Below are 14,600 nucleotides of genomic sequence, written 5' to 3' on the forward strand. Positions count from 1 at the left end.
TTTTATAAATTTGTTTTCTAAAATTTATATTATTATAAATTTTCTAACATTTTTCTAATGTTTTTTCTAAATTTTTTTTTAAAAAATTATATTAAATTATAAATTTTCTAATATTTTTGTAATTCTTTTTCTAAATTTATTTTCTAAATTTTATATTAAATTCTAAATTTTCTAATTTTTTGTAATGTTTTTTTTTAAAATTGTTTTCTAAATTTTATATTAAATTATAAATTTTCTAATATTTTTCTAAATTTTTTTTCTAATTTTTTTAAATATTTTTGCTAAATTTAATATTAAATTAAAAATTCTCTAATATTTTTTCTAATGTTTTTCTAAATTTATTTTGTAATGTTCTTTTAATATTTTTTCTAAATTTTATATTAAATTATAAATTCTCTAATATTTTTGTAATGTTTTTTCCAAATTTGTTTTCTAAATTTTCTAATGTTTTTGTAATATTTTTTTTCTAATTTTTCTAATTTTTTTTAATTTTTTTTTTTCTAAATTTTCTAATTTTTAAAAATATTTTTTTATAAATTTGTTTTCTAAGTTTTATATTACATTATAAGTTTTCTAATGTTTTTGTAATATTTTTTCTAAATTTTCTAATATTTTTCCTAAATTTTCTAATATTTATTTAATATTTATTTACCTTTTTTCCGAAATTTATTTTCTAAATTTTATATTAAATTATAAATTCTCTAATGTTTTTGTAATGATTTTTCTAAATTTATTTTCTAATATTTTTCCCAAATTTTCTACTATTTTTCCTAATGTTTTCTAAAATTGTTTTCTAATGTTTTCTATATAATATTTTTCTGTTTTCTAAATTAATATAAATAAACAATGAAAATATTAAATTAACATTTAAATATGCTTTCAAAACCATTAAAAATGTAAATAACATTCAAATATAGTTTTAAAAGATTAAAAAAATGCATAGAAAACATTAAAATCTACTTTAAAAACATTTAAAAATACTTTAAAAACATTAAATTAATACTATTTACACATACCCGATAATAAGAATGAGAAGGAAAATGACCAGATGATGTTGACGGAGGTAGACAAAATGCACGTTCGCCCCAACATTCACCCGATCAACAGTCGCCGTGAAAATGACGTTCAAAAATCAGAAAACGCAATATAAAGCGCTAAAAATCGGTGCCCCATATGTTTGCATGAACATGTACATTGGACATGTTTGCGCGAACATGCCTTATTAGGCACGCACATGTTCACGCGAACATGTCCAGTGTACATGTTCTCGCGAACATGTCTCGGTTGTTCGCGGGAACAGTCAAAAATTAGAAATCCGAAAATTGAGCAATTTTTCCAAGTTTCTTCGTCCCACTAAAGTGGAACCCATTATTGTGGGTTCACCCATGTCTCAAGAATGAACATCTAGATCAAATATCTATGTTGAAATGCATCTACGTAAATTGTACACGAACTATAAATAGTCAAATACATGTTATCCAACTACTGAAGTACTAAATAGTCAAATAAATAGTGAAATGTACGTGTCATCGAGGTACTAAAAAACACATGTATACAAAGTCTCCAATATATAAATGCATCAATATATATATAAATCTAGTACTACTAGAGGGACCCCTCAAGATGCATACAAACAGAATGACCCTCTGATCGAGTCTCCTGTACATCTTGTGATCGAGGCGCAAGAAGTGAGCCCTACTAATTTATATAAATTATAACTATCTAGACATATATATACATGTGTAGATGAATATGAGTGCATATAATTTGAAACATGAATAACTTTAAAAACTATTTAAAACTTGTACCTAAGCACTAGTGGGTGTCTCACTAGAATTCTCTCTCTGATGTACATGCCCTGACCGAACACTAGATGTGATAATGTGTTTGGCCACCTATGTCTACATGATTTATTATAACTTTTTAATATCTATTATATATATGTACTTGGGTCTTAGGAGGTAGACGATGACCATCATACTCCATCGTATCATCTATCGATGCATTTCTAGAGTCAATCCCATCCTAATACACCAACATCATCTCCTGAAACTCCAACACCTATTGAACCACCCTCAGTGCCACAATCTCCAATTGCTAGTAATGACAAGTGAAGTGGTGTGTGTAACTGAGTGGGTAATGGTGTAGAATCAGTGCCAAGTTGGAATAACATGTCCATGTATGATGAAAATCCCATGTTCTGACTAGTATCAATCTCAGATAGCCCTTGTAACTGCTCAACAAAAACATTAAGCACCTCAGCTATGATCCTGACATCTCCAACTTGTATGGTCAAGCCATTTGTAGAGTGTCATAAGCCTAGTGCAGAATGTTGTGTGGCAACTAACACTAGTATGGTTAGTGTTTGAAGAACTATGGAGCTCTAATGCAGTCTAATGGTGTCCATCACTAAGTGAACTAGTATCCTATGTGTATCATAAATATAAATGATACCTTGCAACACATCATCCAAAAAATATAGTGCTAGATCCATTTGTGTGTGCTATCCACAAAGAGCATGAACATCACCTATTATTGATAGTCCAATAGCTCTATATGCCTCATTAAGGGAGGTTCCTAATGTGCTACTTGATGCCTCTAAAGATGCTCGACCTAGACAACTTTGTCGAGTGTGAATATAGGAACCCAAAGTGTCAGATATTATACCAATAGTTGTAGATGCAATGTGTCCAATACTATCAATTGCTCCCCTCTGGAAATAAATGACAACTCTATCAACAATAGGAGTTGGTGTTGGAGTCACTCGAGGAAGTTTGTACCCAATGAATTGTTTGACATTTGGAGGTGGAAGACACTATGCACTGTGATACTAGTTATGATCTACAATCTAACACCCCTGTCTATAATAATTTGGAATATCTAAGTAGTTGATGTTGAGTCCCATGCAAAAATTAGCATACAAGTACTATGCAAAATAAAGACATATCTAATCATTATTAGGGTAATGACCATGCATAGCTAAGAAATGAGGATAGATCATACTGGTGACAATAGGATCTCTACAATGTGTCACTCAATAGCCCCTCACCTTGGGTACCCTTATATGATGAAAAAAATCTCATTTATCCTTGAGGGCCGTCCTCTTGATGTCATCAAATGATGCATCTCTTGAAATCTTAGCTCTAAGATCCATAGATATGGTAGCTAATACATCAGGGTAAATGAATGATGTGCTCTAAATCTAGTAGTGAGATCATACATATGTCTCTATATAAACCATCATTGGAGGACAATATAGACATCTCTAATCTAATAACCTACTAGACACTGCAAATGAAAATAATGCATCAATATCAATGTGTGGAGGTGCCACAACAGGAGCCACACAAAGACCTCCAATAGGAGCCATATTAGGAGCTGCACCAAAAGCCACACCAGGACCTATAGTAGGAGCCACACTAGGAGCTATACTAGGAGCTACAATAGGAGGCACACCATGAGCCCCACCATGAGCAGCACCACAAATTTCACTACAAGCTACAATAGGAGGAGTCACAATAGGAGCATCATTTCCCTCAGGCTGATGAGCAAGCTGATCATGTGAAGTCATATCTACAATGATCAAGATAACATGCATTCTAAATACACATATACATAATTGTAGTCTAGTACACAAATTTTTATTTAAAAGATATGTAATCATTGTCTAATCTACACATCAATATATCATACATGAGAGTTAGAGTTAGGGTTAGATTTTGAGTTAGAGTTAAAGTTTATTTAGCAAATTAGGCTTATTATTATGTAATTGCAACTTTATAATTAGGGAACTGCAAAACTACCTGGGTTATATATAGGGTGAACTAGGGTTAGGGTTAGATTAGGGTTTGAGTTTGAGTTAGGGTAAGATTAGGGTTAGAGTTAGAGTTAGGGTTAGATTCAAATTTAAGTTTGAGTTAGGGTTAAAGTTTTCAAGTTAGGGTTAGATTATGGTTGGAGTTTGAGTTGGTTAGATTAGAGTTTTAGTTTGAGTTAGGGTTATAGTTTTTAAGTTACGGTTAGATTAGCTTTAGAGTTTGAGTTGGGGTTAGAAATTAGGGTTTGAGTTTGAGTTATGGTTAGATATAAGGTTAGAGTTAGATTAGGGTTTGAGTTCTAGAGTTACGCTTAGATTAGGGTTACGGTTCTAGGGTTAGATTAGGGTTTTGGTTAGGGTTAGGGTTAGATTAGGGTTTGAGTTCTAGAGTTACAATTAGATTAGGGTTACGATTCTAGTGTTATAATATTGTTTTAGTTAGGGTTAGGGTTTGAGTTCAAGGGTTATTGTTAGATTAGGATTATGGTTCTAGGGTTATATTAGGATTTTAGTTAGGGTTAGTGTTAGATTAGGGTTTGAGTTTGAGTTAGGGTTACATTAGGATTAGAGTTTGAGTTAGGGTTAGATTAGGGTTTGAGTTAGGATTTGAGTTTGAGTTATAGTTAGTTAGAGTTAGGGTTTGGATTAGGGTTAGGGTTAAGAATTAGAATTAGAGTTCTAGGGTTAGTAATAGGGGTATGTATAGTTAAATTTTGGGCTAGCAAATTAGGGTTATTGCTTTGTAATTACAACTTTATAAGTAGAGTTTGAGTTTGAGTTAGGGTTAGAAATTAGGGTTTGAGTTTGAGTTAGGATTAGATTAGGGTTTGAGTTCTAGTATTATGGTTAGATTAGGATTATGGTTCTAGGGTTAGATTAGGGTTTCAATTAGGGTTATAGTTAGATTAGGGTTTAAGTTCTAGGGTTACAGTTAGATTAGGGTTATAGTTCTAGAGTTAGATTTGGGTTTCAATTTTTAGCTAGGATCATATTAGAGTTTGAGTTAGGGTTAGGGTTAGATTAGGATTATGTTTCTAGCATTAGATTAGGATTTGAGTTTGAGTTATAGTTAGTTAGAGTTAGGGCTAGGGTTAGGGTTAGGGTTAAGAATTAGAATTAGTGGTCTAGGGTTAACAATAGGGGTACATATAGTTAAAGTTTGGGTTAGCAAATTAGAGATATTGTTATTTAATTACAACTTTATAATTAGGGATAAAGTTTGAGTTATGGTTAGATTAGGGTTTTAGTTAGGATTAGAGTTAGAGTTAGAGTTGGTTATAGTTATGGTTTGGCTTAGGGTGAGTGTTAAGAATTAGAATTAGAGTTCTAGGTTAACAATAGGGGTATAGTTAAAGTTGGGGTTAGAAAATTAGGGTTATTGTCATGTAATTATAACTTTATAATTAGGGCTACAAAACTACTTGGGTTAAATATATAAGGAGAACTAGGGCTAGAGTTAAGGTTAGGGCTAGGGGTGGAATTAGAGATCTGATTATGTGATTAGGGTTATGATTAGAGATAGAGTTAGGATTAGGGTTAGGGTTCTAGAATTAAAGGATTATCTAGCTAGGTTTGAGTTTGAGCTAGAATTAGAGTTAGGGTTTAGGTTAGAATTAGAGTTAGGGTTAGATTAAGGTTTGAGTTAGGGTTAGGATTAGATTGGGTTTTGAGTTTGAGTTAGGGTTAGATTAGGGTTAGAATTTGACTTAGGGTTAGATTAGGGTTAGAATTCGAGTTAGTGTTAGATTAGGGTAACAATTAGATTAGGCTTATGGTTCTAGGGCTAGATTAGGGTTTGAGTTAGGGTTAGGGTAAGATTAGGGTTTGGGTTTGAGATAAGGTTATACTAGGGTTTTAATTAGGGTTAGACTAGGGTTAGAGTTAGGGTTAAAGTTAGAGTTAGAGTTGGTTAAAGGTAGGGTTCGGCTTAGGGTGAGGGTTAAGAATTAGAATTAGAGTTAGGGTTAGATTAGGGTTTGAGTTTGAGTTGGGGTTAGGGTTAGATTATAGTTAGAGTTAGGGTTTAGCTTAGGGTTAGGGTTAAGCTTAGAACAAGGGAAATTTATATAGGGTTAGGGTTAGGGCCAAAGAGTTTAACAAGTATTATTTTGTGTTTTCTAATGTTAAATAGTATTTTTTTTCTAAATTTGTTTCCTAATCTTAAATTAATAGTTTTCTAATATTCTAGTTTGTAATTTTTAAAAATATTTTCTTATATTTTTCTAATATATTCTAATATTCTAGAGTATTTTAAAAAAAAATATTTTCTATTGTTTTTTCTAATTTCTTTTCTAATATTTTTTTAATTTAACACTAATATTTTCTTAAAAAAATTCCTAATGTTATACTAATATTTTTCTAATATTAGTGATTAATATTTTTTAAATTTTTTGCAATGTTTTTTTAATATTTTTTAATATTCTATACTAATTGATAAGTAGGAGATAATTTCCATAGCGAGTCAAATTGTGGTATTGCTATCAGGATTTAACTATGTGATTTTGAATCAAACTCATTGACCCATGTTTCATGAGTAGTGACTCAACATGAATCCATCTCTTATGAGAATAAATAGAACACTTAGCACTCATTGGATCTAGGTGATGCTCATAAGGGTGAAGCACAAGGACTTCCTAGGAGGTCACCCATCCTAGTAGTACTCCAACCTAAGCATGTTTAACTATAGAGATTCCTCCATGGTTAAACCCAAAGCTTGAAACCCCATTTGAAAAACCTTCATCAAGTGTTGTGCCTTATAAGCCATTCATTATAAAGCCCCTTAAGCTCATCAATTTCTAAGTAGGAAATAATTTCCATAGTAAGTCATATTATTTGACTCAAAATCACATAGTTAAATCCTAATAGCAATACCACAATTTTACTTGCTATGGAAATTATCTCCTATTTATCAATTGATGAGATTGAGGGGCTTTATAATGAATGGTTTATAAGGTACAATACTTGGTGAAGGTTTTATAAATGGGGTTGCAATCTTTGGGTTTAACCATGGAGGAAATTCCTTAGTTAAGCATGCTCAGAATGGAGTAGTATTGGGATAGGTGACCTCATAGGAAGTGTCGATGCTTCACCCTTATGAGAATCACCTAGATCCAATGAGTGTTAAGTGTTCAATTAATTCTCATGAGAGATGGATTCATGTTGAATCACTGCTCATGAAATCACACAGTTAAATCTTGATAGTTGGTAGAGTAAATAATTATCATTTACACTTTACTTAAGTTTATTTAGGATAAATGCATTATTTTATTATTTATTAGATTAGACACCTAGGAGTTTGTGCACTCATATGAGTTGTCATGTTGACAACATAGGAGTAAGCAATTGTAATTTAGCAAATGGTGTCTACAACATTTCTACATGAGATACACTTTGTCATACTTATCCTCTCATTGAAGCACTCATATTCATGCATAATGGAGGATAATCCACTTCTGGTGGATGTGTGCTTAGTTGCAATGCTTATCTCCTAGTTCATTTTAGAGACATTCTAGATGCATCATAGAGGCCTTTATATACAAGCACCTCTTATACACATTAAATCAATTCATTATTCATATCGATATTTTGATCATACTCTATTGGTCTATTTTGTGCTAGTTGTTGAGCTTCTTGGTCTTGGGTGAATTTTTCCCTAAGGCAAATTCTTACATTGTTTCAGAGCCATAGGAGCGTCATTTCATAGCCATTAGAAACTATTCTTGCTTCACCTCTCTAAGGACACCTTGATTCAAATCTGAAGTATCTATAACTATTAGGAGTGTCTAGAGCCAAAGTGGACCTCACTATTGTATTGAGAGAGTCAATTTGGTGAAATTTGACTATAAATTCACCTATGTTGGGCCATAGTCAAAATTGAGGTAACATTTATTTTGCAAACTAGAACCCAAAGGCCCAATTTGTAGAATTGGTATGATCATTTTAGATCTCTAAATTTAATTTTCAGATCTACATTTTTTTCATCTACATCTCTATATTATTTTTTGGAAAACTTTTGGGCATTAGGCCAATAGAAGAGTTTTGTTGTAGGTGAAGATTGAAGCTTGTTGGTGCAAATTAGATATTTGCATCACAGTTAGAACGTCAAAAATCACCAAATCAACTTTTGTCTTACCAAAATCGGACATCTGAGGTGAAATCTAGAGTCATCTAATTTTTAGAGGTGCAATGGTGGAAATTTAAGAAAAATAACAACAAAGGTGATTTTCAAATAGCAATATCTTCCTCATATGGATGCCTTTTTATGAGAAATTTTTTTTTTCTTTTTGTTTTGGGGTAGAATTTCATGATCTACACATTAGTGCAGGATGTTTGAGATCTCTAGTCCTAATTTTTTTGCAAATCATAAATTCTAATTTTTTCCACTTCAATAGCTTAGTACAAGCTCATTTGGACTCCAAATCAAGTTCCATTTTTTTGAAAGTGTGTAATTTTTTTTCTATTGTCTAGTTTGCAATCAGGTTATAGGCTTCTATGGATAGAAATAGGCCTAAATTGGCAAGTTACCATTGTAAATGCACTACCTATAAAGTGCCAAATCATACATTAGGGGGGGGGGGGGGGGGATTGATTGATTATTTTTGTATTTTGGGGGGTGCATACATACATTGATCTCATAGAGATTTGTTTCACATATCAAGATGGTCTTAGACCAAGGTTGATAAAGAGTAACTATAAAAAAAGGAGTGCTTTAATCCTTGACCATCTAAGAAGAGAGAATAAGGAAGTATTTCCTTATTTATGTTCCAACAAATTGATCTCTTCCATTTAATAGCCACCTATTGCAAGACTTTTAGATATAATTTATTTCAGTATCACACCTAATTTCTATAAACTCATTGACAAGTTTTGGTATCCTTATCACAATTGGATGTGCCTTTGGGAAGCATATGGAGATCCTACTATTCCTCCATTTCTAGAAGACATTCTATCTTCAATCACTCTAGTTATGATACCTCCAACTCTAGATGAGATTCCATCTCTTGATGCTCCAATTGCTTCTATTGATCCAATTCTAGCCACATATGCTCTTGATTTAGTGCAATAGGATATACCATGTCTTCCTACTTCAGCTTCATGGGATGAATTCCTTCCATACATTGCAGGGTTGTTCATGGAGTCTCACAATGAAGATGTGGCAGACATCATTGATGACATCAATATTCTCTTTATTGAGGAGGCTTCTTCGCTCATTGCAAGGGAACACTCTGATCCTCACCCACTTAATTATGCTAACAACATTTTAGCTTCTTTACAGTAGATGGAGGAGGACTCTTTCACTTATGAGGATTCATATTAGTCTTTGGAGATTTTATTCCAATTTCCTTAAACATCATATTTTCTAAGGATTCTTCCTATTAGTTGGGGAGTGTTCTCTGCTACACCTATGGCACCATTTCTTGCTATAAGGAGGAACATTATTTAGCCTTCATGGTGCACCTTCTTTAGTCATCAAGGAGCTTCTATCATGGGTGTGCATCCATCATTGAGGGGAGGTGATATTTATTCTCTTGCTCCATCTTCCTATAAGGATGCTTCATAATCTTTGGAGCTTGGGGTAAGTGCACCAAGTTGTGATGCCAAAAAGATGACACCTTTTTTTCCTAGTTTTGAAAAGTGCATATGTGCTATAGTGCACATGTGCTATGGCCTTGGTATCCCAAGCCATAGTGTGTACGTGCTATAGTGTGTATGTGTTTTTCAAAACAATTTTTTTAATAAAGTGCATACGTGCTATTAAGAATTAAATTTAAAAAGATTTAAATAGCTCGTGTGTGCTATAGCGTGCATGCACTATAGGGCACACAAGCTATTCAAAGCTTTGCATTCTACCAAGCCTAAGGTTTTTTTTTTCCTTAGGGATCCAACCCAAAGGTTTGGAGTTTGTAAACTAGTCTAAAACGTGTTTTGCTACAAACATACAAAAAAATGATTGATTTTTGTTATGTGCTCTCCTTCAATTTTCCTCGTGGTTAAGCATTAATTAAATTAGGTTACATGACATTGTAGGTCTCTGTGTTAGCTGTATAACCATATAATTTATTTTTTATTAGAACTATTTCAAGTCTTTCATCCATAATTTATTTTGAATGTATGTCCATTTTTTGTCAAAAACCAACATGTACTAATTAGGCTATAGATTTTAGCTCATTAATCGAATTTTGCAACAACTTACTTTTTTAGAAACTAGACTCCATTCTACACACATTGAAAAAAATAAGTTTTTATTTTATATTAGTTTTCAATCATTTCTAGGGGGAGCACATAGATATTTCACATTTTTGGGATGTTTCTATTTAAAAAGTTCATAATAAAAAATACACATTATAAAATTACTCAAAAAAATTGGGATAAACTACATAGTGTTAGGTAACTTTTGACTAGAGTGATTAAAGAATTTCAAAAAAAATGTTATAATTTTTGGGGGGCCACACTTTGTACTATGTTATATTTTATTGAAATAAATAGTACCACTTTCTATGGCCCCATTTTTTGACAACCTAAAACTAAACCATTTTGAAAAAAAAAAAATAGTAGTTTAGAAACTAGATTCAAAGGACTACTACTTTTTTTTTTGTCATATCTTAAAATTTTGAGTGTAACTATCTTCAAATTCTTGTTAAAGTTTATAAATTGCTGATTTCAGAAAAAAGTTGTCCACTTATACCCCCCTTTTGGCACCACAACTTGGTATAACTCAATCTATTTCTTTATTATCAACTATATCACCTAACTACAATTAAATGAATGAATTTATAAATTTACTTATTTATTAACTAATATTTTAATTATTTATAATATCTGAAATCTTGTTATAAAAGAAACAAATAACTTTCATTAACTATACTAACTATAATAAGAGATAATTATAATATAATTTAATATATTGAAGAGTAAAAATTCAGAGAAATGATTTTGAATTTTTTCATACAAATATTTTACTTTTTTATTATACTAAATTTAATATTAAATAATTAAATAATAGAATATCTTTATTACTAAAATTATATTATAATTGATTTCTAAACTATGAAGGCAAGTACATGCCACTATATGACACTTGTTCCAATTTTAAAAACATGATATTTATCGGTGTCTTGTCAATTAAGAAAAGGTAATTTACAATATTCTTCACTTTTCCATTTTGCAGCTGCTAGAATAACAATCCTTGCTTTAATTATAACACACTTTGGCCACTGAATGACAGGTTTATCTCCCTTATTAGATAATACTTTGCTTCACCTTGCAATATTCTCTTTACCTTTTTTTATTTTTCCTCCGTCTCCCATTTATCTTATAACTAATAAAATATACTCAATAACAGTCCTCATTTTATATTATTATTGAACGCAAACTTTAGGCACGAATTGACTGGCGTAACTCCTTTAGTAAGTAATGCTACTTCACTTCAGCTTGCAATATCCTCTTTATCCTCTTTTTCTTTTGCTTTTCCATCTGTCTGCCATTTATATTATTCGTTTGCTTTTCCATCTGCCTGCCATTTATATTATTCGTTTGCTTTCCCATCTGTCTGCCATTTATATTATTCTTTTGCTTTTCCATCTGTCTGCCATTTATATTATTCGGGTTAACGGATTTAATTCATTCCGAAGTCACAAGAAACGCATTTTGCTTTTCTTGAAGTGAAAAATAATCCAGTCTCTAGATGATCGCACTCAAGCTTATCGAGTCTGTTTTGTTATTAGTGCTTTGAGCAATTCTGTTTTCCTTTTTCCTGCATAGAAACTTGAGAGAGGGATTTATCATTTTTAGCTTCAGTAGAGATGGAATCTGTAATTGGTGGAGCTGTTGTGGGGAGAATTACTGAGATGGCCGTTCAGACGGCCATTCAGAAATTAGCTGAGGCAACAAAGTCTGTGGTGAATTTCAGAGCAGAGTTGATATGGTTAAACGAGGAGCTCGATCTTTAAGGGTTTTTCTGGAAGATGCTGATCGACAGTCTCATCGCAGTGATGATGTGAAACAGTGGCTTGAAAAAATTCGGTACATTACCATGAGAGCAGAGGACATCTCCGAGGAGTGTGCTCTTGAACCCATGTATGGAAATGATGCCTAATCTTGCGGCTTCAGTTTTAGTCAATGGATTTTTCAGTTCAGGATCGGGCGGCAAATTAGAGACATCAAAGATCGCCTGGGAAATATGAATGAAAAGGCTGCGCAGCTGAGGCTACGTCGTGAAGTTTTGGGCGCTGCAGATGAAGCATCATTACCCACTACGTCTCAAATTGTACCCGTGGAGTTGAAGAGGACTTATCTTCTGCCCAGTGATTCACACCCCGTGGGAATAGAGTCCAAAGTTGATGACATACTCAATTTGTTGAATGAACCAGCCATTCCAACTATTGCGGTGGTTGGGATGGGAGGGATAGGCAAGACCTATCTTCTTCAACATGTTTACAGCAAAGCGAAAGAAAGGTACGAGAAATCTATATGGCTCTCAGTTTCTCAAAGTTACTCTGTTTCTATGTTACAAAAAGATTTAGTCTTTCAGTTAAAAGATAAAGATTTAAGTGAGGAGACAGAAAAAAATAGTGGAATAAGTGAGCAGACATTAGCTCAAAGGATTAATGAAACGTTGCAAGGTTTAAGATGTCTAGTAGTTTTAGATGATGTGTGGAGGGCTTCTAGAGAAGAAGACTTGTTGTCCAGACTTGGCCTCCCAAGTGGGAGCAATAGTCAATGTAAAATTGTGGTTACCACACGAAGCAAGGTGGTTTCTACAAATTTGAATGCTCGTGTGTATGAGATGCAATTGATGACAGATGAAGATAGTTGGAGGCTTTTGTGTTTATGCATTTGGAGGATTTGAAGAAGATATAGAGCCTCAGCATCAGCAGCTAAAAGAAGTTGCCCGTAACATTGTGAAGCAATGTGGAAATTTGCCACTGGCAGTCAAAACGATAGCAGCCTCTCTGGCCAACTCCATAATTCTGGACAAATGGGTGTTGAAGCTCCATCAGCTGGAACAGGTAATAATTTCTGTTGGCCGCGAAAATGAGGCGATTATGGGCATTCTGAAATTGAGCTATGATTCTCTGCCTGCCCGCCTGAAAGCCTGTTTTGCATATCTTTCCTTCTGCCCCGAGGACGAGAAGATAGATGCTGAGTATCTGATATATCTGTGGATCGGAGAAGGTTTTATACCTGCGGGAGAGGACCAAATGGATGTGGCATGGGATTGCTTGCATCAGCTTGCCAATCTTTGTCTGCTTCAACTATGGGAAGATGTGTCTGATTATAGGCCTCCCAAACATTGCAGAATTCATGATTTGCTGCTAGATCTGGCCATCTACATATCGATAGAAAATGAATGTGCTTTATCTCTTGAGAAAGCCCGTACAAGTGCAAGTGACGGCAGTGGCAGCTGCTTTCGGATTTTAGTGGCAAAGAAAGAGATAGACGACAATGCCGTCTCAGACAGCCGTCCAGTTTGTCTCCGTACACTCTCACTCTCTCAGAATGACAAGATTAGAAGCATTCCCAGCAACTTCTTGAGCGGTATGAGCAGACTGCGGGTTCTCGATTTGAGCGGGACAAGCATCTCGAAGTTGCCTGCATCCGTTGGGAAGATGAAGCTTCTCAAAGTCCTGAACTTAGGAGGTACGGATATGAACCTGGTTCCAGAGTGTGTGAGGCACTTAAAAGGTCTTTTGTTTCTCGCTGTCCCTGATTATTGCAGATCCCTACCAGAATGGATAAGTGAACTTAGATGCCTTCAACATTTAGAAAGAAGAGGTGAGTACGTCATGCCGGAGGGAATAGTAAAGCTAGCCTCTTTAAGAACGCTGCGATGCCCAGTGAGAGTAAGTAAGCAGTTGGAGGATTTGGGCGAGATGACTCAGCTTCAGGAACTATGGTTAAATATTCCTAATGAGGAGGAGTTGCAGAGGATGAAAAAATGGAAGCTGTTGAATATGCGTCGTCTGGTATTGTCATCTGATCCACTTTACGATCCTTGGCACGTGCCGGAGAATATGAGAAAAAAGGAACATTTGGAAAGTCTTAAATTAAGCGAGTTTCCAGTGCCAAGATGGATCTGTGATTTGCAAAATCTCAGGGGACTTAGATTATATCGGTGTGAGTGTAGTGAATATCCAGAGTTGCAAAGGCTTTCCAATCTAGTGAGTTTGAATTTGGAAGCGAATTGGAGCTGCAGAGAATTGCCAAAGGCGTTTGGAAAGTCAAGAGGGTTTCCAAACCTCCGTTTTTTCAGAATTGATAGATTTGACAAATTAGAAGAGTTGTTTGATTTGGAGGATGGAGCGATGGCATGTCTGGAGGTGTTGGAGATATCGAGTTGTGAGAAACTGAAGAGAGTGGGAGAGGGATTGGAGCGGTTGAAAACGCTCAAGGAGTTGACATGTGAAATCTGGGGGTTCCAAGTTTGCCATTGGTGGGAGCCGTTGAAGGAAGGCATGGAATATTGGACTAAAATTAAAGCCAACAATCCCAAGGTAAACATCCAAGTTCAAAACTTTTGAGTAGAATTGTCAATTTAAAAATATTAATTAAGTGATGGGCTTTACTTGACAACTTTTGTTTTTCTCTTAGTCAACCCTCCATTTAAATTTTTTTTACTATATATTTTAACAATTTTTTCTTATATTTTCATTATTTTTTAATATAAGAATATGATTTAAGAAATCTATGTTTTCTTTTAGAAAATTCAAATTTGACTTTAGTTTTTATTAGAAAATTCGAATTTGACTTTAGTTGTTATTTTAAAATTTCATTTATTTTTAAA

The 14,600-nt window shown here is 33.6% G+C and overlaps 1 pseudogene across 1 annotated transcript; it reads left to right on the plus strand.

Moving 5' to 3' along the window:
- Positions 1-11,428: 11,428 nt before the first annotated feature.
- On the plus strand, positions 11,429-14,389 carry LOC149566203 (disease resistance RPP13-like protein 4; annotated as a pseudogene). Its single transcript, XR_016362144.1, has one exon. The product of XR_016362144.1 is annotated as a disease resistance RPP13-like protein 4 (transcript).
- Positions 14,390-14,600: the final 211 nt, after the last annotated feature.

The sequence above is a fragment of the Cupressus sempervirens genome, chromosome 3 (assembly GCF_028749045.1).
Source record: "Cupressus sempervirens isolate cs-2001-9-10 chromosome 3, ASM2874904v1, whole genome shotgun sequence".
NCBI lineage: Eukaryota > Viridiplantae > Streptophyta > Pinopsida > Cupressales > Cupressaceae > Cupressus > Cupressus sempervirens.